Source organism: Rhopilema esculentum, chromosome 10 (genome assembly GCF_057945365.1).
Source record: "Rhopilema esculentum isolate cy_ngs chromosome 10, ASM5794536v1, whole genome shotgun sequence".
Taxonomy (NCBI): domain Eukaryota; kingdom Metazoa; phylum Cnidaria; class Scyphozoa; order Rhizostomeae; family Rhizostomatidae; genus Rhopilema; species Rhopilema esculentum.
Window position 1 is genome coordinate 14,662,137 of NC_142824.1, and position 26,692 is coordinate 14,688,828.

At 44.8% G+C, this 26,692-nt stretch overlaps 1 protein-coding gene across 1 annotated transcript in view; it reads right to left on the reverse strand.

Annotated features, from left to right (window-relative positions):
- The window catches only part of LOC135685681 (uncharacterized), a 106,780-nt gene that overhangs the window by 51,680 nt on the left and 28,408 nt on the right, over nt 1-26,692 (reverse strand). The gene's annotated exons all lie outside the window — the stretch shown is intronic.

Sequence of the window (26,692 nt, forward strand, 5' to 3'; positions counted from 1 at the left end):
AGATTATAAGCCAGTGGGGCCGAAGTGATTTGCCCCGCTGTTCTATAGCTTGCCTTCACATTGCAGTCGATAGTGGACGATTTAACTCGAGAGTGTTGTCCGCATGGCTAAATGATCCTCTTTAATGTTGGAGCCACGTTACTGTACGGATTATTGGTACGTGAGTTAAGCAAGATTAATTAATCAACTTGGCAAAAAAGCAATTTCGAAGCCATTCCAAACTGGTCTATGATAATTGCACTGCATACGGGGCAGTCATAGGAGGGCCACCAAGCTTATGGCCCCTTTGGCTTGAATAAAGGGCCTTTCTATGAGTGGATATCGCCCTTCTTCTCAAAAGCGACCGTGAATAGAAGGAATAGCCCTTACGTATCAAAGTAAACATAATCATCATCCAATGTCACGGAGAAATTTTTTTAAAGATAAGCTTTCAGTTTGTTTTCGAAATGACTAAAGGCAATTTTTGCTTCATGAAAATGAAGTCTAGTCATTTTTTATGCCTAAAACAACGCCGGGGCAAGCTATGACGCAGCAAGTTTAGCAAATCAGAAAAGTTGTCTTTCCACAGTGGTTCTTTCAAGAAAGAACGGTTAATGGGTACCTAAGTATCGCTAACGACCCGCACTGACAATCAGGTTGACGCTTAATGATCGCGCCTCATTTGTATAGTTTGATCAAGAAGGGAAAGGTCCTGCATCCTTCGCAATCAAACAAAATGAAATTGTAAAGATAAGCTTCCAATTTGTTTTCGAAACGACTAAGAAAGTTTTTTCCATCATAAAAATGCTGTCAACCGACTTATACTGCGTAAAACAACGGCGGGGCAAGCTATGACGCAGCAAGTTTAGCAAATCGAAAAAGTTGGTTTTTCACCGCGGAGCTTTGCAGAAGGAAAGGTTAATGATCGCTAACGATCCACACTGACAATCAGGTTGCCACTTAATGATCTCGCATCAATGCTATAGTTTGATTAGGAAGGGAAACATCCTGAATCGTCCGCAACCAAAACAAACTTTCTTGTAAAGTTTCATTTTCGAAAATTTCGGCATTTTTACGTCCGTGTTAACTTCAATCGTATGTTTGGAATGCTCAGTGAAGTGCATGTGGATAGGAAATTCTTGTTGATTTTATTGAGCGGTCAATTCTTTGTTGCAATGATGGGGGATGGCGGGGCCCGTACCCCCACTCGGACAGGATTTGGTTAGCTTAATTTTTCGTTTTCTGTGTGATTTTAATTTAAATCCAACGCCCCTTTGAAAAAAATCAGGAAGAAGTTTTTCGAGGGTTTGACATTTATTTTTTCGATTTCACCAAGTAAACAAAGATGGCAAAGAGAACGGACACGTGATGTAAAAAGTAGTACAGCTAAATTCGAGCATGATAAGCATGAGCGTCTAGTTCAAACAATGAGATCGCATTCTTAGTACTTATAACGATCAAACTTTCGACCAATCACGGTCGAGCCAGAGCCCCAACACAAAGGATTCGTACAGTGGTGTACTGTACATTACAGTACAGGGCAAAATCATGACAATCATAACTTTTGCTCGTACGGTCTCGAGTTTTTGGGAGAAAGGTGTCGCATTCGAACGGTTTTGATTCCCAAAACTTCGAATCGAAACTTCCATCCAGAAGGGAGAAGCGAGCCGTGACGCAGCACCGTTTTCGTGCCAAAAAAATCGACGGTGATTAGCAGAGCCTTGGCAGAGCAACTCTGCGGAGATAATTGCCCTCCGCACAAAGAGGTGGCGGTTAACGACCTCGCTGACAAAGCCTAACACGCTTAACGACCCGATGTAACCTTTTCTCTGGAGAGGCAATCAGGTCCGCAAGCAAGGCAACTTCCGCCGAAAAAAAGTTTGTTTTGAGGATTTTCGACCAGGAAAACCAAGACAGAGGGAGAAAAGAAGCAAAATCCCAGACTCCCACCGACGGACGGGGTCGAGTGGAGAAAAGAGCGGGACGTTGGCGGGGCGCCTTTAAACCGATCTCACACGAACAGGGGCGAAGTAGCTGCGACCGTGATCACCGTTGCTTGCCCCTTATTTGCATAGTAGGATTTTAGTACATTGAGAGGTCCCCGCCCTCTAGCGCCTGTGACAGTCGTGCGAGTAAAAATCGCGTAGGAGCGCGAGTGATTTTTGCGCTGAATTCTGCAGGAGTGCGAGTGTTTTTTGCACATTTTTTTGAGGAAAAATTTTGTGATGGCAGAGGGCGTGGTTGTCGCAGCCTCTGCGTGGGAGCACGCCACAGCCTCTCTTTGGCGGGAGCCTCTTTTGTGCGGGAGTCACGCCTTTGCGGGGGGCACGCCTCTGCGGGGGGCGAAGCCGTGTGTGTTGGGGTTTTGTGTGAGGGGGGTTTTGTGTGTTGGGCATGGCGTTAGTTGGTTCTTTGCTAATTTGCTTCTCGGCTTGGGGGGGGGGGGTGCGGGTCACGGGCTTGGCGTGTCGGGGGCCGGCGGTCCACTGGGTGGGCGTGCCGCGGGCGGCGGTCCACTGGCTCGGCGTGCCGCGGGCCGGCGGTCCACTGGCTCGGCGTGCCGCGGGCCGGCGGTCCACCCAGAGCCCGCTTTGGCGGGCTCTCCAAGAGTGGAAAAAAGTTTCGGGTATAGGGGCTTGCAAGAACCCGCCTTGGCGGGTTCTCCAAGAAAGGCTAGTCTTAATAAAAGCGACCCTCAATAGAAAAAGAGTCCCTACGTATGAAATTGTTAATGGGTAGCTAAGTATCACTAACGACCCGCACTGACAATCAAGTTGACGCTCAATGATCTCGCCTCAATTCTATAGTTTGCACCCTTGGCAATCAAACAAAACGAAATTATAAAGATAAGCTTCAAATTTTTTTTCGATACGACTAAGAAAGTATTTTCCATCATAAAAATGCAGTCAACCGACTTATAATGCCTAAAACAACGGCGGGGTAAACTATGACGCAGCAAGTTTAGCGAATCAAAAAAGTTGGCTTGCCACCTTGGAGCTTTGCAGAAGGAAAGGTTAATGAGTACCTAAGTATCGTTAACGACCCGCACTGACAATCAAGTTGACGCATAATGATCTCGCATCGATGCTATAGTATTATCATGAAGGGAACATCCTGAATCGTCCGCAACCAAAACAAACTTTCTTGAAAAGTTTTATTTTCGAAAATTGCGGCATTTTCTACGTCCGTGTTAATTTCAAAAAGTATGTTTTGGAATGCTCAGTGTCCCACCTCGATATTCCTAATCATGTCTTGTCTGTTCTTGGTACAATCAGTGTATTTTGTTCCAAGTAAAAATGGCAATGCTTTGCTTGTTGTGGTAATGCTTTCATGACGCCAAATTGAAAATGGCGTCTTTCATGGCGACCTCCGTTGGAAATTCGTTTTCTCGACCGATGGTGCTCATTTTCATCGAGGGGCCCCTTCACAATCTAAAGGTTAATCACATGGCTGTTTTTTTTGTGCTGAGTCCATGCGAATAGGACTTTTTGCGACCGGGCAATGCTTTGTTGCCTATGAAGAGGTCGGGGGGCTCGTACCCCCACACGGACAGGATTTTTGCTAAGTTTGTCGTTTACGCTGCTCTAGTCAATGATAAACTGTCCATTTTAGCTAGAAATTTTCGTGTTTAATTTGCTTTTCATTTAAATCCAACGCCCTTTTGAAAGTCACGGAGTTTTTCAAGGGGTTGACATCTATATTTTTTGATTTCGTGAAACTTCATCGTGAAATTGGCTGTTCTATTTGTGCTGAGTGCATGTCTATAGAAAATTCTTGTTGATTTTTGTGGGCGGAGCGGCCAATTGTTTGCAGTCTATTCCAGGGTCGCGGGGCCCGTACCCCCGCGACCCCGTACTCGGCTCGGACAGGATTTGGTTAGCTTTGCAAAAACGGACACGTGATGAAAAAGTACAGCTCAATTTGAGCATGATAACCATGAGCGCTTAGTTTAGACAATGAGATCGCATTCTTAGCACCGATAACGATCAAATTTCGACCAATCACGATCGAGCCAGAGCTCGAACACAAAGGATTCGTACAGTGATGTACTGTACAGCGATGTACAGGCGATGATCATGACAATCATAACTTTTGCTCGTACGGTCTCGAGTTTTTGGGAGAAAGGTGTCGCATTCGAACGGTTTTGATTCCGAAAATTTCGAATCGAAACTTCCATCGAGAAGGGAGAAGCGAGCCGTGACGCAGCACCGTTTTCGTGCCAAAAAAATCGATGGTGATTAGCAGAGCCTTGGCAGCGCAACTCTGCGGAGATAATTGCCCTCGGCACAAAGAGGTGCCGGATAATGACGTCGCTGACAAAGCCTAACACGCTTAACGATCCGATGTAACCTTTTCTCCGGAGAGGCAATTAGGTCCGCAAGCAAGGCAACTTCCGCCGAAAAAAAGTTTTTTCGAGGATTTTTAGGCAGGAAGATGAGGAAAGATCGAAAAACGAAGACCGTTCTCCAAGTGCCGTCAGCAGGCTGCGCGTGACTGCCGGGGAAAGGAGCTCGTGCGAGACGGTGGAAAACCTCGGGAGGGAACATTAGGGTTAGTGGAGCTCGGACCGTGTTCACCGCTGCTTGCCCTTCATTTGCATAGTGGCATCTTAGTATATAGTGAAGCCAGTGGACCGCCGGCCCGCGGCACGCCGAGCCAGTGGACCGCCGCCCGCGGCACGCCCACCCAGTGGACCGCTGGCCCCCGACACGCCAAGCCCGTGACCCGCACCCCCCCCCCCCAAGCCGAGAAGCAAATTAGCAAAGAACCAACTAACGCCATGCCCAACACAAAACCCCCCTCACACAAAACCCCAACACACACGGCTTCGCCCCCCGCAGAGGCGTGCCCCCCGCAAAGGCGTGACTCCCGCACAAAAGAGGCTCCCGCCAAAAAGAGGCTGTGGCGTGCTCCCCCGCAGAGGCTGCGACAACCACGCCCTCTGCCATCACAAAATTTTTCCTCAAAAAAATGTGCAAAAAACACTCGCACTCCTGCAGAATTCAGCGCAAAAATCACTCGCGCTCCTACGCGATTTTTACTCGCACTCCTGTCACAGGCGCTAGAGGGCGGGGAGGAGAGGGGAAAGAAAAGGTCCCCGCCCTCTAGCGCCTGTGACAGTCGTGCGAGTAAAAATCGCGTAGGAGCGCGAGTGATTTTTGCGCTGAATTCTGCAGGAGTGCGAGTGTTTTTTGCACATTTTTTTGAGGAAAAATTTTGTGATGGCAGAGGGCGTGGTTGTCGCAGCCTCTGCGGGGGAGCACGCCACAGCCTCTTTTTGGCGGGAGCCTCTTTTGTGCGGGAGTCACGCCTTTGCGGGGGGCACGCCTCTGCGGGGGGCGAAGCCGTGTGTGTTGGGGTTTTGTGTGAGGGGGGTTTTGTGTTGGGCATGGCGTTAGTTGGTTCTTTGCTAATTTGCTTCTCGGCTTGGGGGGGGGGGTGCGGGTCACGGGCTTGGCGTGTCGGGGGCCAGCGGTCCACTGGGTGGGCGTGCCGCGGGCGGCGGTCCACTGGCTCGGCGTGCCGCGGGCCGGCGGTCCACTGGCTCGGCGTGCCGCGGGCCGGCGGTCCACCCAGAGCCCGCTTTGGCGGGCTCTCCAAGAGTGGAAAAAAGTTTCGGGTATAGGGGCTTGCAAGAACCCGCCTTGGCGGGTTCTCCAAGAAAGGCTAGTCTTCCTTCCATAAAAAGGCAAAAAATATCAATGACTATAAATAAGGACGTAGTTCAAAAGTTTAATTTATTGAGATGTATTTGGGGAAGGATCAAATGTTCTACTGTATGTGGTAAAGTGTATCGTATTTGGAAGCGATTATTTTCAAATGTAGGGAGAGTCTCTTGCAATTAAAATAATATTTATAATGAGACGATATTAATAAAAAGTTATGATTGACACGTGTCTAGTGAGCAGAGTGGGCAGATATCTAGAGCTAATGTCATTCACTCCAAGGTTTTGAGTGGCACTGCTTTTTCATTTATAATGAGGGATAATAAATATGGTTGCTTTGTATGTTCCTAGTGCCAAGATATCTAGAGCAAATGTAATTTTCGCGCGATTTGCTGCGGAGTATTGTTTTGGCGTTTGCAAAGTGCCCATACATTCTGAGGGAGTTTTTAGAGAGGGTGGTTTATTACTGAGAATGCCATCGTTTGTTTTTTTAAACGTGGGGAATATCTGCAATATTTCTTTGCTTTATGCTTTCTTAAGAAGTAACTATTTTTCTTCAGGAAGGCATTTTTTAATTTGATGAGTGATCTTTACGAGGGCTTATTACTGTACGAATATAAGTAGGTGAATGCTCAAAGCCTCTAAATTGGATAAATAGCAGTATTTTTTCGTAAGGGCACTAATTTCATGTTTCGGGGTGCTCGTTTGGCATCAGGTGAAAATTTTTTAAAAGGGCTGGTTTTAAAACCTCTCGCCATTCAAGTTTTGGTAACTGACGATTTTATTTTTAATGGATAAATTTTCTATGACCCCTTCTAATTTGTTCAAAGGTGAAGAAATTGGCATGAGTGGTTTTTTTTTCGTTGAAAATGTTCATTTGGATTGGAATTTCAAATTCAACTGACACTGTTTTTATGGTACATCATTTTTAACGTAAAATGCTCCTAAAACTGCCAATAAGTGTAGATTATAAGCCAGTGAGCCCGAAGTGATTTGCCCCGGAGTTCTATAGCTTGCCTTCACATTACAGTCGATAGTGGACGATTTAACTCGAGAGTGTGGTCCGTGTAGCCAAATGATCCTATTTAATGTTGGAGCCACGTTACTGTACGGATTATTCGTAGGTGAATTAAGGAAGACCAAATTAATTGATAAACCTGCCAAAAAAAGGAATTTTGAAGTCATTCCAATGTCGTCCTTGACAAATGCACTCGATACGGGGCAATCATGGGAGAGCCACCTTAACTCGCAAGCTTATGGCCCGTTTGGCTCGAATTAAGGACGTTTGTATGGGTGAATATCGCCCTTCTTAATAAAAGCGACCCTCAATAGAAAAAAAGTCCCTACGTATGAAAATAAACATAATCATGATGCCATATCATCGAAAAATACTTTTTTAGGAATAAGCTTTCAGTTTGGTTTGGAAACGGCTGAGGGCATTTTTTGCATCATGAAAATGCCGTCTATTCATTTTTTATCCCTAATACAACGGCGGGGTAAGCTGTGACGCAGCAAGTTTTAGCAAATCGAAAAAGTTATCTTTCCACTGTGGAACTTTGTAGAAGGAACAGTTAATGGGTAGCTAAGTATCACTAACGACCCGCACTGACAATCAAGTTGCCACTTAATGATCTCGCCTCAATTCTATAGTTTTATAAGAAGGGAAACTTACTGGACCCTTCGCAATCAAACAAAACGAAATTATAAAGATAAGCTTCCAATTTTTTTCGATACGACTAAGAAAGTATTTTCCATCATAAAAATGCCGTCAACCGACTTATAATGCCTAATACAACGGCGGGGTAAACTATGACGCAGCAAGTTTAGCGAATCAAAAAAGTTGGCTTGCCACCTTGGAGCTTTGCAGAAGGAAAGGTTAATGAGTACCTAAGTATCGTTAACGACCCGCACTGACAATCAAGTTGACGCATAATGATCTCGCATCGATGGTATAGTATTATCATGAAGGGAACATCCTGAATCGTCCGCAACCAAAACAAACTTTCTTGAAAAGTTTTATTTTCGAAAATTGCGGCATTTTCTACGTCCGTGTTAATTTCAAAAAGTATGTTTTGGAATGCTCAGTGTCCCACCTCGATATTCCTAATCCTGTCTTGTCTGTTCTTGGTACAATCAGTGTATTTTGTTCCAAGTAAAAATGGCAATGCTTTGCTTGTTGTGGTAATGCTTTCATGACGCCAAATTGAAAATGGCGTCTTTCATGGCGACCTCCGTTGGAAATTCGTTTTCTCGACCGATGGTGCTCATTTTCATCGAGGGGCCCCTTCACAATCTAAAGGTTAATCACATGTTAATCACCGGTTTTGCGACCGGGCAATGCTTTGTTGCCTATGAAGAGGTCGGGGGGCTCGTACCCCCACACGGAGAGGATTTTTGCTAAGTTTGTCGTTTACGCTGCTCTAGTCAATGATAAACTGTCCATTTTAGCTAGAATTTTTCGTGTTTAATTTGCTTTTCATTTAAATCCAACGCCCTTTTGAAAGTCACGGAGTTTTTCAAGGGGTTGACATCTATATTTTTTGATTTCGTGAAACTTCATCGTGAAATTGGCTGTTCTATTTGTGCTGAGTGCATGTCTATAGAAAATTCTTGTTGATTTTTGTGGGCGGAGCGGCCAATTGTTTGCAGTCTATTGCAGGGTCGCGGGGCCCGTACCCCCACTCGGGTCGGGTCGGGTCGGACAGGATGTGATTTGGTAAGCTTCGCAACAAAAATGGACACGTGATGAAAAAGTACAGGTCAATTTGAGCATGATAACCATGAGCGCTTAGTTTAGACAATGAGATCGCATTCTTAGCACTGATAACGATCAAATTTCGACCAATCACGGTCGAGCCAGAGCTCGAACACAAAGGATTCGTACAGTGATGTACTGTACAGCGATGTACAGGCGATGATCATGACAATCATAACTTTTGCTCGTACGGTCTCGAGTTTTTGGGAGAAAGGTGTCGCATTCGAACGGTTTTGATTCCGAAAATTTCGAATCGAAACTTCCATCGAGAAGGGAGAAGCGAGCCGTGACGCAGCACCGTTTTCGTGCCAAAAAAATCGATGGTGATTAGCAGAGCCTTGGCAGCGCAACTCTGCGGAGATAATTGCCCTCGGCACAAAGAGGTGGCGGTTAACGACCTCGCTGACAAAGCCTAACACGCTTAACGACCCGATGTAACCCTTTCTCCGGAGAAGCAATTAGGTCCGCAAGCAAGGGAACTTCCGCCGAAAAAAAGTTTGTTTTCAGGATTTCTAGCAGAAAGACGAAAACGAATCGAAAAACGAAAACCTGCCTCCAAGTGCCGTCAGCAGGCTGCGTGTGACTGACGGGGAAAGGAGCTCGTGGGAGACGGTGGAAAACCTCGGGAGGGAACATTAGGGTTAGTGGAGCTCGGACCGTGTTCACCGCTGCTTGCCCTTCATTTGCATAGTGGCATCTTAGTATATAGTGAAGCCAGTGGACCGCCGGCCCGCGGCACGCCGAGCCAGTGGACCGCCGCCCGCGGCACGCCCACCCAGTGGACCGCTCGCCCCCGACACGCCAAGCCCGTGACCCGCACCCCCCCCCAAGCCGAGAAGCAAATTAGCAAAGAACCAACTAACGCCATGCCCAACACACAAAACCCCCCTCACACAAAACCCCAACACACACGGCTTCGCCCCCCGCAGAGGCGTGCCCCCCGCAAAGGCGTGACTCCCGCACAAAAGAGGCTCCCGCCAAAAAGAGGCTGTGGCGTGCTCCCCCGCAGAGGCTGCGACAACCACGCCCTCTGCCATCACAAAATTTTTCCTCAAAAAAATGTGCAAAAAACACTCGCACTCCTGCAGAATTCAGCGCAAAAATCACTCGCGCTCCTACGCGATTTTTACTCGCACTCCTGTCACAGGCGCTAGAGGGCGGGGAGGAGAGGGGAAAAAAAAGGTCCCCGCCCTCTAGCGCCTGTGACAGTCGTGCGAGTAAAAATCGCGTAGGAGCGCGAGTGATTTTTGCGCTGAATTCTGCAGGAGTGCGAGTGTTTTTTGCACATTTTTTTGAGGAAAAATTTTGTGATGGCAGAGGGCGTGGTTGTCGCAGCCTCTGCGGGGGAGCACGCCACAGCCTCTTTTTGGCGGGAGCCTCTTTTGTGCGGGAGTCACGCCTTTGCGGGGGGCACGCCTCTGCGGGGGGCGAAGCCGTGTGTGTTGGGGTTTTGTGTGAGGGGGGTTTTGTGTGTTGGGCATGGCGTTAGTTGGTTCTTTGCTAATTTGCTTCTCGGCTTGGGGGGGGGTGCGGGTCACGGGCTTGGCGTGTCGGGGGCGAGCGGTCCACTGGGTGGGCGTGCCGCGGGCGGCGGTCCACTGGCTCGGCGTGCCGCGGGCCGGCGGTCCACTGGCTCGGCGTGCCGCGGGCCGGCGGTCCACTGGCTCGGCGTGCCGCGGGCCGGCGGTCCACCCAGAGCCCGCTTTGGCGGGCTCTCCAAGAGTGGAAAAAAGTTTCGGGTATAGGGGCTTTGTTATATTACACTTTAACTACAGTGCAACTAAGTATATATAAAATAACTCACGGCCCTTTTCAACTCGACTTGTGGCAGAAAGGAGCAGAGAGACAACGACTTCTTTCGTCAGCACTTTGAACGAACAGCAAGATGCTTCTCCCAAAAAGCCTAATTCTTAAAACTACTACAGCGTATTTATAGATACAAGCATTTTACAACTATTAATAACAACCAATCAGCTAAAAACACGTAAGACCTACAACCAAAAGAAACATAGATAATTAACAGCGGAAATAAAGTGTTTGCCAAATATTTAAATTATACCCTACAATGGTTCGTTCGATCTGGTGCACAACACAACCTCCCCCTTTGAAATCGAGCCTCCCGGCTCGAAAACGCGTCAAACTGGTAAAATCTCCTGTGGTGTACAGTAATCCTCGGGACGAGTGATAGAGGGCTCATCTACAGACGAGTCACTTTTTGCTATCGGGTTAGGTTCTGGTAGAAAACTGTCTGGCGGTAAATCCACATCACTGAGATCAACGAACGTGTCACATTGCGGAGGAGCAGCAGTTGGACGGTCCGACGGATCGACGTACAGCTTCATGCGGTTTGCGTGCACTGGAACACTAACTGGACGGTTGTCGAGTGTCCTTAAACGAAAATGAACAGGCGATAACTTCTTGACAACGCGATATGGTCCGTGGTAGTTATGGGCTAACTTTTTGGAAAGACCCTTTCTCGTTTTTGGGGTGTACACCCAGACTTTGGATCCGATATCAAAGGAGACTGGCGCACTGTTCTGATCGTAGTAGTGTTTCATGCGCTGTTGAGCCAACTCTGTATTTGTCTTAACTATGCGACGGGCGTTTTCCAGATTTTCGACAATGCGAGCACGGTGTTCTGCAACGGAGGACGAGAGTTTTGCTGTCGAAGGCAAAATAAGAGACGCATCAATTGGCAGACGAGGCTCTCGCCCATATAAAAGATAAAACGGCGATTCGTGGGTCGTAGCGTGAGGCGAGACACGGTAAGCGAAAAGCACCAATGGCAGGTGGCGGTCCCAATCCCTCTGATTTGAGCTGACATACATCGACAACGCTTCCGCAAGGGTACCATTAAACCTTTCGACTAGTCCGTCCGTTTGCGGATGATACGAGGTAGTCCGAAGTTGGCGAGTGTTGAGCAATTTGCAGACCTCTGTAACGATAGATGCAAGAAAATTCGAACCCCGATCTGATAAAAGCGTTTTCGGAGCACCATGGCGAGCGAGAATCTTGTCCACAAGCAAGTTAGCAATCATAGACGCTTCAGTAGAAGGCAAAGCAAAAGCTTCAGGCCACCGTGTGTAATAATCAGAAAAAACCACAATATAACGGTTGCCGTCGTTTGTAACGGGAAACGGGCCTAAGACGTCCATGGCTACTCGATCAAAGGCTCCTTCGACAGGAATAGGCAGCAAGGGTGCCTTCTTCTTACCCCTAGGCACCTTCTTCATCGAACAATCAATACATGAAGTACACCAATGTTCAACGTCTTTATACATGCCGTGCCAATAATAACGAGAACGAATTTTCTCATACGTTTTAAAAACGCTTAAATGACCAGCAGTAGGTTCATCGTGACAAGCAATAAGAATCTCTCGGCGAAGGCTTGCAGGAATTACCACCTGAGAACATAAAGACTGAACATGTCGTTTACTAGGTGTCCATAAATGACATAAAACCCCATTTTCGTCCAGATAGTACGAGTCGACAGTCAGTAGCAGAGTACGCGCTTTATTGTTATCATCTGGCAAGAGAGAACACTCGAGGTACTCAATAATGGCGAAAAGGTCACGATCTTCGCGTTGTAATTTGGTGAGCTGTGGAGGAGCAGGACATGGGTGCCTAATAGAAGCCATAGGCGGAGAAAGACCAGAAACAGTGGTTGAGGAATAAGATCGTCGTGAAAGCGCATCTGCGTTGTTGTTGGAAGGTCCAGGGCGATAAACAATGTCAAAATCGTACTGCTGCAGCTGCAACGCCCAGCGAGCAAGCCGACCTGTAGGATCCTTCACATTCATGAGCCATGAAAGGCTACTGTGGTCTGTATGGACAAAAAATTTACGGCCATGAAGATAAGGTTGATACCGTTTAATTCCATCCACTACAGCAAGAGCTTCACGTTCCGTGGTGCTATAGCGTTTTTCAGCATTATTCAGCTCACGCCCACCATAGGCCACGACATACTCCACACCCGCAACTCGTTGGCCGAGAATATACCCAAGAGCCGAGTTGCTGGCATCAGTATACAGGTGAAAAGGCTCACTAAAAACGGGATAAGCTAAAACAGGATTGGAGCACAAACTCTGCTTTAGTATGTTGAAAGCGTGTTGACATTCAGCACTCCACACAAACTTGACGTCCTTTCTTGTTAGCTGATTTATAGGTGAAGCTATGCGTGCAAAATCATGGACAAAACGTCTGTAATAGTTACAGAGACCAAGAAAACTGCGTACATCCTTCACATTGGACGGCACTGGAAACGAGTTTACAACTTCAAGCTTGTCTGGGTCAGCAGAAATACCATTTGCAGAGACAATAAACCCAAGAAATTTCACAGAATGGCGAGCAAAGTGGCACTTACTTGGTTTCAATTTCAAGTTAGCCTGACGTATGCGATCGAAAACGAGAGACAGCCTTTGCAAATGTTCTTCAAAAGTAGAAGAAAAAACGATAATATCGTCTATATAGATGAGACAAACCTTCCATTCTAGGCCAGCAAGAACTCTCGACATCAGTCGTTGGAAAGTCGGTGGAGCGTTTGTTAAACCAAAACTCATTACATTATATTCGAACAATCCTGCATGTGAAACGAAGGCAGTTTTTTCTCGTGAAGACGGATGCATGGCAACTTGGTGATAGCCCGACTGCAGATCGAGCGTTGTAAAGAACTGAGATCCAGAAAGAGCGTCAAGGGCATCATCAATGCGAGGAAGAGGATAACTGTCTTTGCGAGTGACAGCATTTAATTTTCGATAGTCGACACAAAATCTCGTCGTACCGTCTTTCTTCTTTACTAAAACTACAGGAGAGCTCCAAGGGCTCGAAGAAGGTTGAATCACATTTTGAGATAGCATATTTGAAATCTGTGTTTCAATTTCTTCACGTTGCAATTGAGAGACTCGATAAGGTGAAGACTTAATAGGCCGAGCATCCCCTGTGTAAATTTCGTGTTCGATGATGGAAGTATGGCCGAGATCAAGGCTAGATGAGGCGAAAATATCTTTATACGATAAAAGTAATTGTGAGAGAGCTGCATTCTGGGCCTCTGAAAGATCGACATTCTTAATAGACTCAAGTTCGGAAAGGAGGCTGTGATGTTGTGGAGCAGAATCCATAGCTGAGACACTACTTTTTAAAGGAACGATGTCAGTGTGCAAAAGTTCAGAAAACGTACCGATGACTGTTCCTTTATGAAGAAGCACTGGTTCATCAGAAGGATTTAACAAACGAAACGAGACATTTCCTTCACTAGATGGGCACGAAATAGAAGCTGCTGGGAGGAGGCGATAACGAGAGGTTAATTTCTCATTACCTTCGACGAGGCCTGCGACAGAACTACTGTGCGACTGCAAAAGCTGCACAGGAATAATAGCTTCAGAACGAGGTTCAATGACGAATGAAGAAAAAACTGCGACAGAGCAAAGCAATGGAGGTGTATTGCCAGTTATAAATGAGACAGTGTTATCATTCGTAAATGTTACAATATGGCCAGGAACATCAATAACAGCATGGGTTTTATGCAGAAAGTCACGACCTAACACAACATTGTAAGCTAGGCCAGAGACAACTGAGGCCTGACATTCATAATGCTCATTACCAATGGTGAGAGGAAACGTCACAAAACCTTTCACAGCAACAGTGGCACCATTTGCAGTTTGAATACTTTCGAGTCCATTACGCGGCGTCTGCAGCGAGAAATGCATGCGCAGAGCAGAATTAAAAAAACTTTCACTAATTACGGAAATAGCGGCGCCAGTGTCTACGAGTAATTTAACCTGCTCATTTTCAACTGATCCCCAAATCAAGACATTTCCAAGTATCGAAGATTCGTCACTTGATGATGTCCCGTTTAGTAAGCACGGTACTGCGTAGGTTCCCTTTCTTGGCTCGATATCAATGTCATTTAGAGGTTTTTCTAATTGAAACTTGGCACTAGTCAAACGATTTCGTTTATTAACCCATTGTTCGAAAGACGAATCAGCTTTTTCACAAAACGGGGGCTTCATTTGCTTTTCAACCGTTTGGGCCTCCTTCAATTCCCCCAACGAGAAGGCCCTTGTTCGTTTAAATAATTTGTACCGGATCTGTCCTGCTGAAAGTTTTGAGTTGACCGAAAGCGAGAATTATTTTGAACTGCATTTTCTCTACCAGAAACACCACTATTATTACTTCTACAATATCGAGCCACATGACCCACACGATAGCAGTTGTTGCAAATAGGTTGCCCATCGGTGGTACGTAAATTACGCCCCCTTGCATAGCTTTCCCTTACACCTTGTTGAAGCCTGTTCATGGGTTGAGGTTTGCCAGACACAAAACGTTGATCAATTGCAGCAATTAGCTCTGTTTTAAGATTCAGGAGGTCACTTTGAAAAGAGCTTTGATTTGCAACATATGTACCACCACCCAAGTTGTTACCATAATCAATTTGATCTAAAGCGTTTAACTGGCCGGTTCTCTTGTTGCTAGCCAACGCAAGCAATATATTAACTTGGCCCTCAAGTTCTTTAATACGCTGGTCTTGCGAAATGGTTTGCGGGACGGTTGGGCCGAAAGACTTTGAAACGGCGTCACGGAGGCGGGCAAGGTTTTCTGCCTCTGTGAAAGTTTTTGGCTGGTTTAAAACAACATGGTTCTTTAGTTCTGCGCTTAGGCCGTTTATGAAAATGTTCATCATTTCTAACTCATTTAGATTCAGTCGTTGACACTTTTTTATGATGTCTTCAGTGTAGGTTACTAGAGGCTCATGTTCGAGCTGTTTTCGGGCATAAAGTTCTTGCCGTATCAAAAACTGGATGTTTTGGTTGCCAAATCTTGCAATTAAAGCTTCAATTAAGCTATCGAAAGTTCCTGCAGTTTCGTCTGAGAGCGTCTGAAACCATGCCAAAGCTGGGCCATTAAGCAGCAATGGAAGTGCACTTAATTTTTTTGCATTGCCCCAACCATAGAACCTGGCAAGTCGATTAAATTTTACAACCCATTCATTTACGTCTTCATTTTGGAATCCACTGAAAGGCGGTTGTTTAAAAAGTCCCGACTGGGCGTTTCCCTCCAGGGCTGCCTGCATAGCAGACACACGGTTTTGTAATTCTTCTACCGTTGCTTCCATTTTAACTACGTGAATAACTAAACAATTTCACAATATTTCCAAAGTTTTGCCGAAATGAGTGCAACCACGGATTTTGTTTTCGAGTTATCAAGAAGAAAACGAGCGGAATTAAAGTCTGTCTTGAACAATCTTTAGACAATATCATATAAGTATATCAGCATTCTGAAATTGCTTCTCGAAAGTTCAGTTCAATCTTCACTTTTAACGGAAATCCGACGTAATAATAAAAACGATACAAGATAACCAATGCGGCGAAGACGTCAAAATTTCCAAAGAAACAAGAAATAAAAACCATACCCAGAACATCAACCCCGAACAATTCCAGTGAATACGTCAAAACGGCAAGTAAAATAAGAAAAAGAAAACTATATACAAAAACATATGAAAAGCATCAAACCCGAGCAAATGCAGCGACTACGTCAAAACGGCCAATGAAAAATGCAATAAAACCTATATTCGACACCAAAATGTAAAACGCAAGTTTATCGGTTTTTTTTTTCAGCACGCCAATAAGTATTCTCGACCGGTCACGTCGTGGTCACCAATATGTTATATTACACTTTAACTACAGTGCAACTAAGTATATATAAAATAACTCACGGCCCTTTTCAACTCGACTTGTGGCAGAAAGGAGCAGAGAGACAACGACTTCTTTCGTCAGCACTTTGAACGAACAGCAAGATGCTTCTCCCAAAAAGCCTAATTCTTAAAACTACTACAGCGTATTTATAGATACAAGCATTTTACAACTATTAATAACAACCAATCAGCTAAAAACACGTAAGACCTACAACCAAAAGAAACATAGATAATTAACAGCGGAAATAAAGTGTTTGCCAAATATTTAAATTATACCCTACAATGGTTCGTTCGATCTGGTGCACAACAGCTTGCAAGAACCCGCCTTGGCGGGTTCTCCAAGAAAGGCTAGTCTTCCTTCCATAAAAAGGCAAAAAATATCAATGACTATAAATAAGGACGCAGTTCAAAAGTCTAATTTATTGAGATGTATTTGGGGAAGGATCAAATGTTCTACTGTATGTAGTAAAGTGTATCGTATTTGGAAGCGATTATTTTCAAATGTAGGGAGAGTCTCTTGCAATTAAAATAATATTTATAATGAGACGATATTAATAAAAAGTTATGATTGACACGTGTCTAGTGAGCAGAGTGGGCAGATATCTAGAGCTAATGTCATTCACTCCAAGGTTTTGAGTGGCACTGCTTTTTCATTTATAATGAGGGATAATAAATATGGTTGCTTTGTATGTTCCTAGTGCGAAGATATCTAGAGCAAATGTAATTTTCGCGCGATTTGCTGCGGAGTATTGTTTTGGCGTTTGCAAAGTGCCCATACATTCTGAGGGAGTTTTTAGAGAGGGTGGTTTATTACTGAGAATGCCATCGTTTGTTTTTTTAAACGTGGGGAATATCTGCAATATTTCTTTGCTTTATGCTTTCTTAAGAAGTAACTATTTTTCTTCAGGAAGGCATTTTTTAATTTGATGAGTGATCTTTACGAGGGCTTATTACTGTACGAATATAAGTAGGTGAATGCTCAAAGCCTCTAAATTGGATAAATAGCAGTATTTTTTCGTAAGGGCACTAATTTCATGTTTCGGGGTGCTCGTTTGGCCTCAGGTGAAAAATTTTTAAAAGGGCTGGTTTTAAAACCTCTCGCCATTCAAGTTTTGGTAACTGACGATTTTATTTTTAATGGATAAATTTTCTATGACCCCTTCTAATTTGTTCAAAGGTGAAGAAATTGGCATGAGTGGTTTTTTTTTCGTTGAAAATGTTCATTTGGATTGGAATTTCAAATTCAACTGACACTGTTTTTATGGTACATCATTTTTAACGTAAAATGCTCCTAAAACTGCCAATAAGTGTAGATTATAAGCCAGTGAGCCCGAAGTGATTTGCCCCGGAGTTCTATAGCTTGCCTTCACATTGCAGTCGATAGTGGACGATTTAACTCCAGAGTGTGGTCCGTGTAGCCAAATGATCCTATTTAATGTTGGAGCCACGTTACTGTACGGATTATTCGTAGGTGAATTAAGCAAGACCAAATTAATTGATAAACCTGCCAAAAAAAGGAATTTTGAAGTCATTCCAATGTCGTCCTTGACAAATGCACTCGATACGGGGCAATCATGGGAGAGCCACCTTAACTCGCAAGCTTATGGCCCGTTTGGCTCGAATTAAGGACGTTTGTATGGGTGAATATCGACCTTCTTAATAAAAGCGACCCTCAATAGAAAAAAAGTCCCTACGTATGAAAATAAACATAATCATGATGCCATATCATCGAAAAATACTTTTTTAGGAATAAGCTTTCAGTTTGGTTTGGAAACGACTGAGGGCATTTTTTGCATCATGAAAATGCCGTCTATTCATTTTTTTATCCCTAATACAACGGCGGGGTAAGCTGTGACGCAGCAAGTTTTAGCAAATCGAAAAAGTTATCTTTCCACTGTGGAACTTTGTAGAAGGAACAGTTAATGGGTAGCTAAGTATTACTAACGACCCGCACTGACAATCAAGTTGACGCTTAATGATCTCGCCTCAATTGTATAGTTTTATAAGAAGGGAAACTTACTGGACCCTTCGCAATCAAACAAAACGAAATTATAAAGATAAGCTTCCAATTTTTTTCGATACGACTAAGAAAGTATTTTCCATCATAAAAATGCCGTCAACCGACTTATAATGCCTAAAACAACGGCGGGGTAAGCTATGACGCAGCAAGTTTAGCAAATCAAAAAAGTTGGCTTGCCACCTTGGAGCTTTGCAGAAGGAAAGGTTAATGAGTACCTAAGTATCGTTAACGACCCGCACTGACAATCAAGTTGACGCATAATGATCTCGCATCGATGCTATAGTTTTATTATGAAGGGGAACATCCTGAATTGTCCGCAACCAAAACAAACTTTCTTGAAAAGTTTTATTTTCGAAAATTTCGGCATTTTCTACGTCCGTGTTAATTTCAAAAGTATGTTTTGAAATGCTCAGTGTCCCACCTCGATATTCCTAATCCTGTCTTGTCTGTTTTTGGTACAAACAGTGTATTTTGTTCCAAGTAAAAATTGCAATGCTTTGCTTGTTGTGGTAATGCTTTCATGACGCCAAATCGAAAATGGCGTCTTTCATGGTGACCTCCGTTGAAAATTCGTTTTCTCGACCGATTGTGCTCATTTTCATCGAGGGGCCCCTTCACAATCTAAAGGTTAATCACATCGCTGTTCTTTTTGTGCTGATTCCATGCGAATAGGACTTTTTGCAACGGGGCAATGCTTTGTTGCCTATGAAGAGGTCGGGGGGCTCGTACCCCCACACGGACAGGATTTTTGCTAAGTTTGTCGTTTACGCTGATCTGGTCAATGATAAACTGTCCATTTTAGCTAGAATTTTTTGTGTTTAATTTGCTTTTCATTTAAATCCAGCGACCTTTTGAAAGTCACGGAGTTTTTTAAGGGGTTGACATCTATATTTTTTATTCTTGTTGATTTTTGTGGGCGGAGCGGCGAATTGTTTGCAGTCTATTCCAGGGTCGCGGGGCCCGTACCCCCACTCGGGTCGGGTCGGGTCGGACAGGATGATTTGGTAAGCTTCGCAACAAAAATGGACACGTGATGAAAAAGTACAGCTCAATTTGAGCATGATAACCATGAGCGCTTAGTTTAGACAATGAGATCGCATTCTTAGCACTGATAACGATCAAATTTCGACCAATGACGGTCGAGCCAGAGCTCGAACACAAAGGATTCGTACAGTGATGTACTGTACAGCGATGTACAGGCGATGATCATGACAATCATAACTTTTGCTCGTACGGTCTCGAGTTTTTGGGAGAAAGGTGTCGCATTCGAACGGTTTTGATTCCGAAAATTTCGAATCGAAACTTCCATCGAGAAGGGAGAAGCGAGCCGTGACGCAGCACCGTTTTCGTGCCAAAAAAATCGATGGTGATTAGCAGAGCCTTGGCAGCGCAACTCTGCGGAGATAATTGCCCTCGGCACAAAGAGGTGGCGGTTAACGACCTAGGTGACAAAGCCTAACACGCTTAACGACCTCTCGAAATCTTTTCACTCGAGAGAGCAATTAGGTCCGCAAGCAAGGCAACTTCCGGCGAAGAAAAGTTTGTTTTCAGGATTTCTAGCAGGAAGACGAAAACGAATCGAAAAACGAAGACCGTTCTCCAAGTGCCGTCAGCAGGCTGCGCGTGACTGAGGGGGAAAGGAGCTCGTGCGAGACGGTGGAAAACCTCGGGAGGGAACATTAGGGTTAGTGGAGCTCGGACCGTGTTCACCGCTGCTTGCCCTTCATTTGCATAGTGGCATCTTAGTATATAGTGAAGCCAGTGGACCGCCGCCCGCGGCACGCCCACCCAGTGACCCGCAAAACCCCCCAAACCGAGATGCAAATTAGCAAAGAACGAACTAACGCCATGCCCAACACACAAAACCCCCCTCACACAAAACCCCAACACACACGGCTTCGCCCCCCGCAGAGGCGTGCCCCCCGCAAAGGCGTGACCCCGCACAAAAGAGGCTCCCGCCAAAGAGAGGCTGTGGTGTGCTCCCACGCAGAGGCTGCAACAACCACGCCCTCTGCCATCACAAAATTTTTCCTCAAAAAAATGTGCAAAAAACACTCGCACTCCTGCAGAATTCAGCGCAAAAATCACTCGCGCTCCTACGCGATTTTTACTCGCACGACTGTCACAGGCGCTAGAGGGCGGGGAGCAGAGGGGAAAGAAAAGGGCCCCGCCCTCTAGCGCCTGTGACAGTCGTGCGAGTAAAAATCGCGTAGGAGCGCGAGTGATTTTTGCGCTGAATTCTGCAGGAGTGCGAGTGTTTTTTGCACATTTTTTTGAGGAAAAATTTTGTGATGGCAGAGGGCGTGGTTGTTGCAGCCTCTGCGTGGGAGCACACCACAGCCTCTCTTTGGCGGGAGCCTCTTTTGTGCGGGGTCACGCCTTTGCGGGGGGCACGCCTCTGCGGGGGGCGAAGCCGTGTGTGTTGGGGTTTTGTGTGAGGGGGGTTTTGTGTGTTGGGCATGGCGTTAGTTCGTTCTTTGCTAATTTGCATCTCGGTTTGGGGGGTTTTGCGGGTCACTGGGTGGGCGTGCCGCGGGCGGCGGTCCACTGGCTCGGCGTGCCGCGGGCCGGCGGTCCACCCAGAGCCCGCTTTGGCGGGCTCTCCAAGAATGGAAAAAAGTTTCGGGTATAGGGGCTTGCAAGAACCCGCCTTGGCGGGTTCTCCAAGAAAGGCTAGTCTTCCTTCCATAAAAGGCAAAAAATATCAATGACTATAAATAAGGACGTAGTTCAAAAGTTTAATTTATTGAGATGTATTTGGGCAAGGATCAAATGTTCTACTGTATGTGGTGAAGCGTATCGTATTTGGAAGTGATTATTTTGAAATGTAGGGAGAGTCTCTTGCAATTAAAATAATATTTATAATGAGATGATATTAATAAAAAATTATGATTGACACGTGTCTAGTGAGCAGAGTGGGCAGATATCTAGAGCTAATATCATTCACTCCAAGGTCTTGAGTGGCACTGCTCTTTCATTTATAATGAGGGATAATAAATATGGTTGCTTTGTACGTTCCTAGTGCCAAGATATCTAGAGCAAAAGTAATTTTCGCGCGATTTGCTGCGGAGTATTGTTTTGGCGTTTGCAAAGTGCCCATACATTTTGAGGGAGTTTTTGGAGAGGGCGGTTTATTACTTAGAATGCCATCGTTTGTTTTTTTAAACGTGGGGAATATCTGCAATATTTCTTTGTTTTATGCTTCCTTAAGAAGTAACTATTTTTCTTCAGGAAGGCATTTTTTATTTTTTATTAGATGAATGATCTTTAGGAGAGCTTTCTTGTTAATGACTTTGCCAATCTTTTATGGTTTAAACAAACTTTGAAATATATGCTGTAGGAGCTTCCAATTTCTTAATAGAGGACTGAGAATTTTGGCTACTGGTATCGCCATTATTTTTTATTCCAAAGGGAGTCTGAAGTTGTTTTGCAAAATGGTGGTGAGTTTAAAAATTGGCAATTCTCTGTTCGAAAGGACAATATTTTATATTTCCCCTTCATAGGTTTTGACCATGACTAAATTGGATTAATAGTAGTATTTTTTCGTAAGGGCACTAATTTCATATTTCGGGGACCTCGTTTGGCATCAGGTGAAAAATGTGGGAGGACTTTTTTCAAATAAAGCCTGGTTTGAAAACCTCTCTTGATGCAACTTTTGGTATTGATGATGTTATATTTAAAAAATGAAATTTCTAGAACCTCTTCTTATTTGTTCAAAAGTAAAGAAATTCGAATGAGTGGGGGTGTATTTTCGTTGAAAACGTTCAATTGGGATCGAATTGCTGGACCCTAACAAATCTACTCGATACTGGATGTATGAGATGGATCTAAATTCCTATGGTTCGTCGCGTAGTCTGATTATTGGGTTTAATGTGGGAGATTTATTACTGTACGGATTATAATCAGGTGAATGCTCAAAGCCTCGGTCTATAAATGAATTTTGCCAAATAGCTGTATTTGAGATGTTGCAAATGGGCAATTGATTGACATGTCTCTAGTGAGCCAAGTGCCCAGATATCTAGACCTAATATCATTCACTGCAAGGGCCTGGGTAGCATTGTTTCCTCATGTATAATGAGCAATAATAAATGTAACGGCTTTGTCTGTGCTAAGAGCCCAGATATCTGGACCTAGTGTCAATCACTGCAAGGGACTGAGTAGCATTGTTTTCTTATTCATAATGAGCAATAAGAGATATAATGACTCTGTCTGTGCCAAGTGCTCAGATATCTGGACCGAATTCAATGAAGTGCGATTAGCTGTGGAGCATTGCTTTGTCGTTTGGCAAGTGGCCATAGATTTTAAGAGAGTTTTTAGAGAGGGTGGTTTATTACTGAGAGTGCCACCGTTTGTCCTTTTTTAAATGTAGGGAATATCCGCTATATTTCTTTGTTTTATGCTCAATTAAAAAATAATTGTTTATCTTAATAAATGCTTTTTTAACTTTTAGCTGGATCAGTGATATACAGGGGCTCTTTATTGTTAGCGATTTTATGAATCCGTTATCGTTTAATAAAACTTTGAGATATATGCTGTAGTACTTCCAATTTCCTAATAGAGGAGGCAGAATTTCGGTTAGTCGGGTCGCCATCATGTTTCTTTCAAAGGGCAGTTTGAAGTAGTTTTGGAAATTGGTGGTGAGTTTAAAAAATCTCATTAATAAAGGTTGGTCAATAGCAATTCCTTATTGAAGAGGACAATATTTTATATTCCCCCCTCATAGGTTTTGACCATGACTAAATTGCTACTCGATACTGGATGTATGAGATGAATCTAAATTCCTATGCTTCGTCGCGTAGCCTAATTATTGGGTTTAATGTGGGAGGCTTATAACTGTACGGATTATAAGTAGGTGAATGCTCAAAGCCTCGGTCTATAAATGAATTTTGCCAAATAACTGTATTTGAGATGTTGTAAATGAGCAATTGATTGACATGTCTCTAGTGAGCCAAGTGCCCAGATATCTGGACCTAATATCATTCACTGCAAGGGCCTGGGTTCCATTGTTTCCTCGTGTATAATGAGCAATAATAAATGTAGCGGCTTTGTCTGTACCAAGAGCCCATATATCTGGACCTAGTGTCAATCACTGCATGGGCCTGAATAGCATTGTTTCCTTATTCATAATGAGCAATAAGAGATATAATGACTAAGTCTGTGCCAAGTGCCCAGATATCTGGACCTAATATCATTCACTGCAAGGGCCTGGGTTGCATTGTTTCCTTATGTATAATGAGCAATAATAAATGTAACGGCTTTGTCTGTGCCAAGAGCCCAGATATCTGGACCTTATGTCATTCACTGCAAGGGCCTGGGTTGCATTGTTTCCTCATGTATAATGAGCAATAATAAATGTAACGGCTTTGTCTGTGCCAAGAGCCCAGATATCTGGACCTAATGTCATTCACTGCAAGGGCCTGGGTTGCATTGTTTCCTCATGTATAATGAGCAATAATAAATGCCGTCTATTAATTTTTTTTGCTCAAAACAACGGCGGGGCAAGCTTTGACGTAGCAAATTTAGAAAATCGAAAAGGTTGTCTTTCCAAGGTGGAGCTTTGCAGAAGGAACGATTAATGGGTACCTAACTATCGCTAACGACCTGCATTGACAATCAAGTTGACGCTTAATGATCTCGCCTGAATTCTATAGATTGATAACGAAGTGAAACATCCTTCATCCTTTGCAATCAAACTAAACGAAATTGAAAAAAAAGGCTTCCAATTTGTTTTTGAAACGAATAAAAATGTTTTTTCGAACATAAAAATGCTTTCAACAGATTTATAATGCGTAAAACAACGGCGGGGTAAGCTATGACGCAGCAAGTTTAGCAAATCAAAAAAGTTGGTTTTCCTCCGCGGAGCTTTGCAGAAGGAAAGGTTAATGAGTACCTAAATACCGCTAACGACCCGCACTGACAATCAAATTGGCGCTTAATGATCTCGCATCGATGCTATAGTTTTATCATGAAGGGAAACATCCTGAATCGTCCGCAACCAAAACAAACTTTTTGTAAACTTTCATTTTCGAAAATTTCGGCATTTTCACGTCCGTGTTAACTTCAAACGTATGTTTTGGAATGCTCAGTGTCCTTTAGTGCTGAGTCCATGCGAATAGGAGTTTCTTGTAATTCTTCGCGAGCGGCCAATGCTTTGCTGTCTATTCGGAGGTCGCGGGGCTCGTACCCCCACACGGACAGGATTTTTGCCAAGTTTGTCGTTTACGCTGCTCTTGTCGATGCTAAACTGTCCATTTTAGCTAGGGTTTTTCGCGTTTAGTTTGCTTTCATTTAAATCACAGAGCCCTTTTGAAAATCACGGAGTTTTTTGGCGGTTTGACATTTATTTTTTCGAGTTCAACACTTAAACAAAGACACATCAAGATGGCAAAACGGACACGTGATAGAACGCGTACAGATAAAATCGAGCATGATAACCATGAGCGCCTAGTTTAAACAATGCGATCGCATTCTTAGCACCGATAACGATCAAACTTCGACCAATCACGGTCGAGCCAGGGCTCGAACACAAAGGATTCGTACAGTGATGTACTGTACAGCGATGTACAGGCGATAATCATGACAATCATAACTTTTGCTCGTACGATGCTGAGTTTTTGGGAGAAAGGTGTCGCATTCGACCGGTTTTGATTCCCAAAATTTCGAATCGAAGCTTCCATCCAGAAGGGAGAAGCGAGCCGTGACGCAGCACCTTTTTCTGGTGCCAAAAAATCGACGGTGATTAGCAGAGCCTTGGCAGAGCAACTCTGCGGAGATAATTGCCCTCCGCACAAAGAGGTGGCGGTTAACGACCCACGCGACAAAGCCTAACACGCTTAACGACCCGATGTAACCTTTTCTCTGGAGAGGCAATCAGGTCCGCAAGCAAGGCAACTTCCGCCGAAAAAAAGTTTGTTTCGAGGAGTTTTAGGCAGGAAAGCCGACTCAGATCGAAACGAAAAAGCGATTCCCGCACTGTTCGGGCCAGCCGGGCCAGCCGGAAGAAGAGGGCGCAGGACGGGGAGGAGGGATCTAGGAGGCTATTTTAACAGGCGATTTGTGACCGTCCGACCGCGGGCAGCAGAGCTTGCCCTGATTTGAATTTAGGCATATTAGCATATAGTGACTTGGGTGGACTGCCGGCCCGCGACACACCGAGCCAGTGGACCGCCGCCCCGCGGCACGCCGAGCCAGTGGACCGCCCCCCGCAACACACCGAGCCAGTGACCCGCAAGCCCTCCCCAACCCGAGCTGCAAATTAGCAAAGAACGAACTAACGCCATCCCAAACACACAAAACCCCCCTCGCACAAAACCCGAACACACACGACCTGCCCCCCGCTGAGGCGTGCCCCCAACAGAGGCGTGGCTGCCGCTCAAAAGAGGCTCCCACCAAAAAGAGGCTGTGGCGTGCTCCCCCGCAGAGGCTGAGAGAACCACGCCCTCTGCCATCACAAAATTTTCCCTCAAAAAAATGTGCAAAAAACACTCGCGCTCCTACGCGATTTTTACTCGCACGACTGTCACTGGCGCTAGAGGGCGGGGAGCAGAAAACGGGGAGGAGGAGGCTCCCCGCCCTCTAGCGCCAGTGACAGTCGTGCGAGTAAAAATCGCGTAGGAGCGCGAGTGTTTTTTGCACATTTTTTTGAGGGAAAATTTTGTGATGGCAGAGGGCGTGGTTCTCTCAGCCTCTGCGGGGGAGCACGCCACAGCCTCTTTTTGGTGGGAGCCTCTTTTGGGCGGCAGCCATGCCTCTGTTGGGGGCACGCCTCAGCGGGGGGCAGGTCGTGTGTGTTGGGGTTTTGTGCGAGGGGGGTTTTGTGTGTTTGGGATGGCGTTAGTTCGTTCTTTGCTAATTTGCAGCTCGGGTTGGGGAGGGCTTGCGGGTCACTGGCTCGGTGTGTTGCGGGGGGCGGTCCACTGGCTCGGCGTGCCGCGGGGCGGCGGTCCACTGGCTCGGTGTGTCGCGGGCCGGCAGTCCACCCAAGCAAGACCCCGCTTTGGCGGGGTCGCTAAGAAAGGCTAGTTTATTTCTATTTTATAATAATAAATAACAATGACATTAAATAAACTCTTTTAGGAGGATTATAATATATTTCCATAAAGTGATGGAAGTTGTGACATATTTTATGTGATAAATTGTAATTAAGAATTAGAACTCTTTCGCTGGAAGGGTTGGGCAGTATTGTTTGTTGTTTCTGGTTAGTTTAAAAAAATCGTATCAAAAAAGGCCTTGGACCCTTTTGATTCAAAAGTATGAGTAAGGTCTAATGCAGTCATTGCTTTAAATATAAAAAAATTGGAGTTTCGTGTGGACCGTATGCACCGCGCAGGTGTTATTTGATGCATCTAAGCCTTAGCCTAAGAAATCTACTCGATAATGGATATATGAAATCCATCTAAATTCCTATGCTTCGTCAGCGTAGCCAAATTATTTGGTTTAATGTGGGAGCCTTGTTACTGTACTGACTATAAATGTAGGTGAATCCTCCAAGCCTCAATGAATAAATTAATTTGTCAAATAACTGTAATGGAGACGTTGTTTATCAGCAAATATGATTGACATGTCTCTTGTGAGCCAAGACC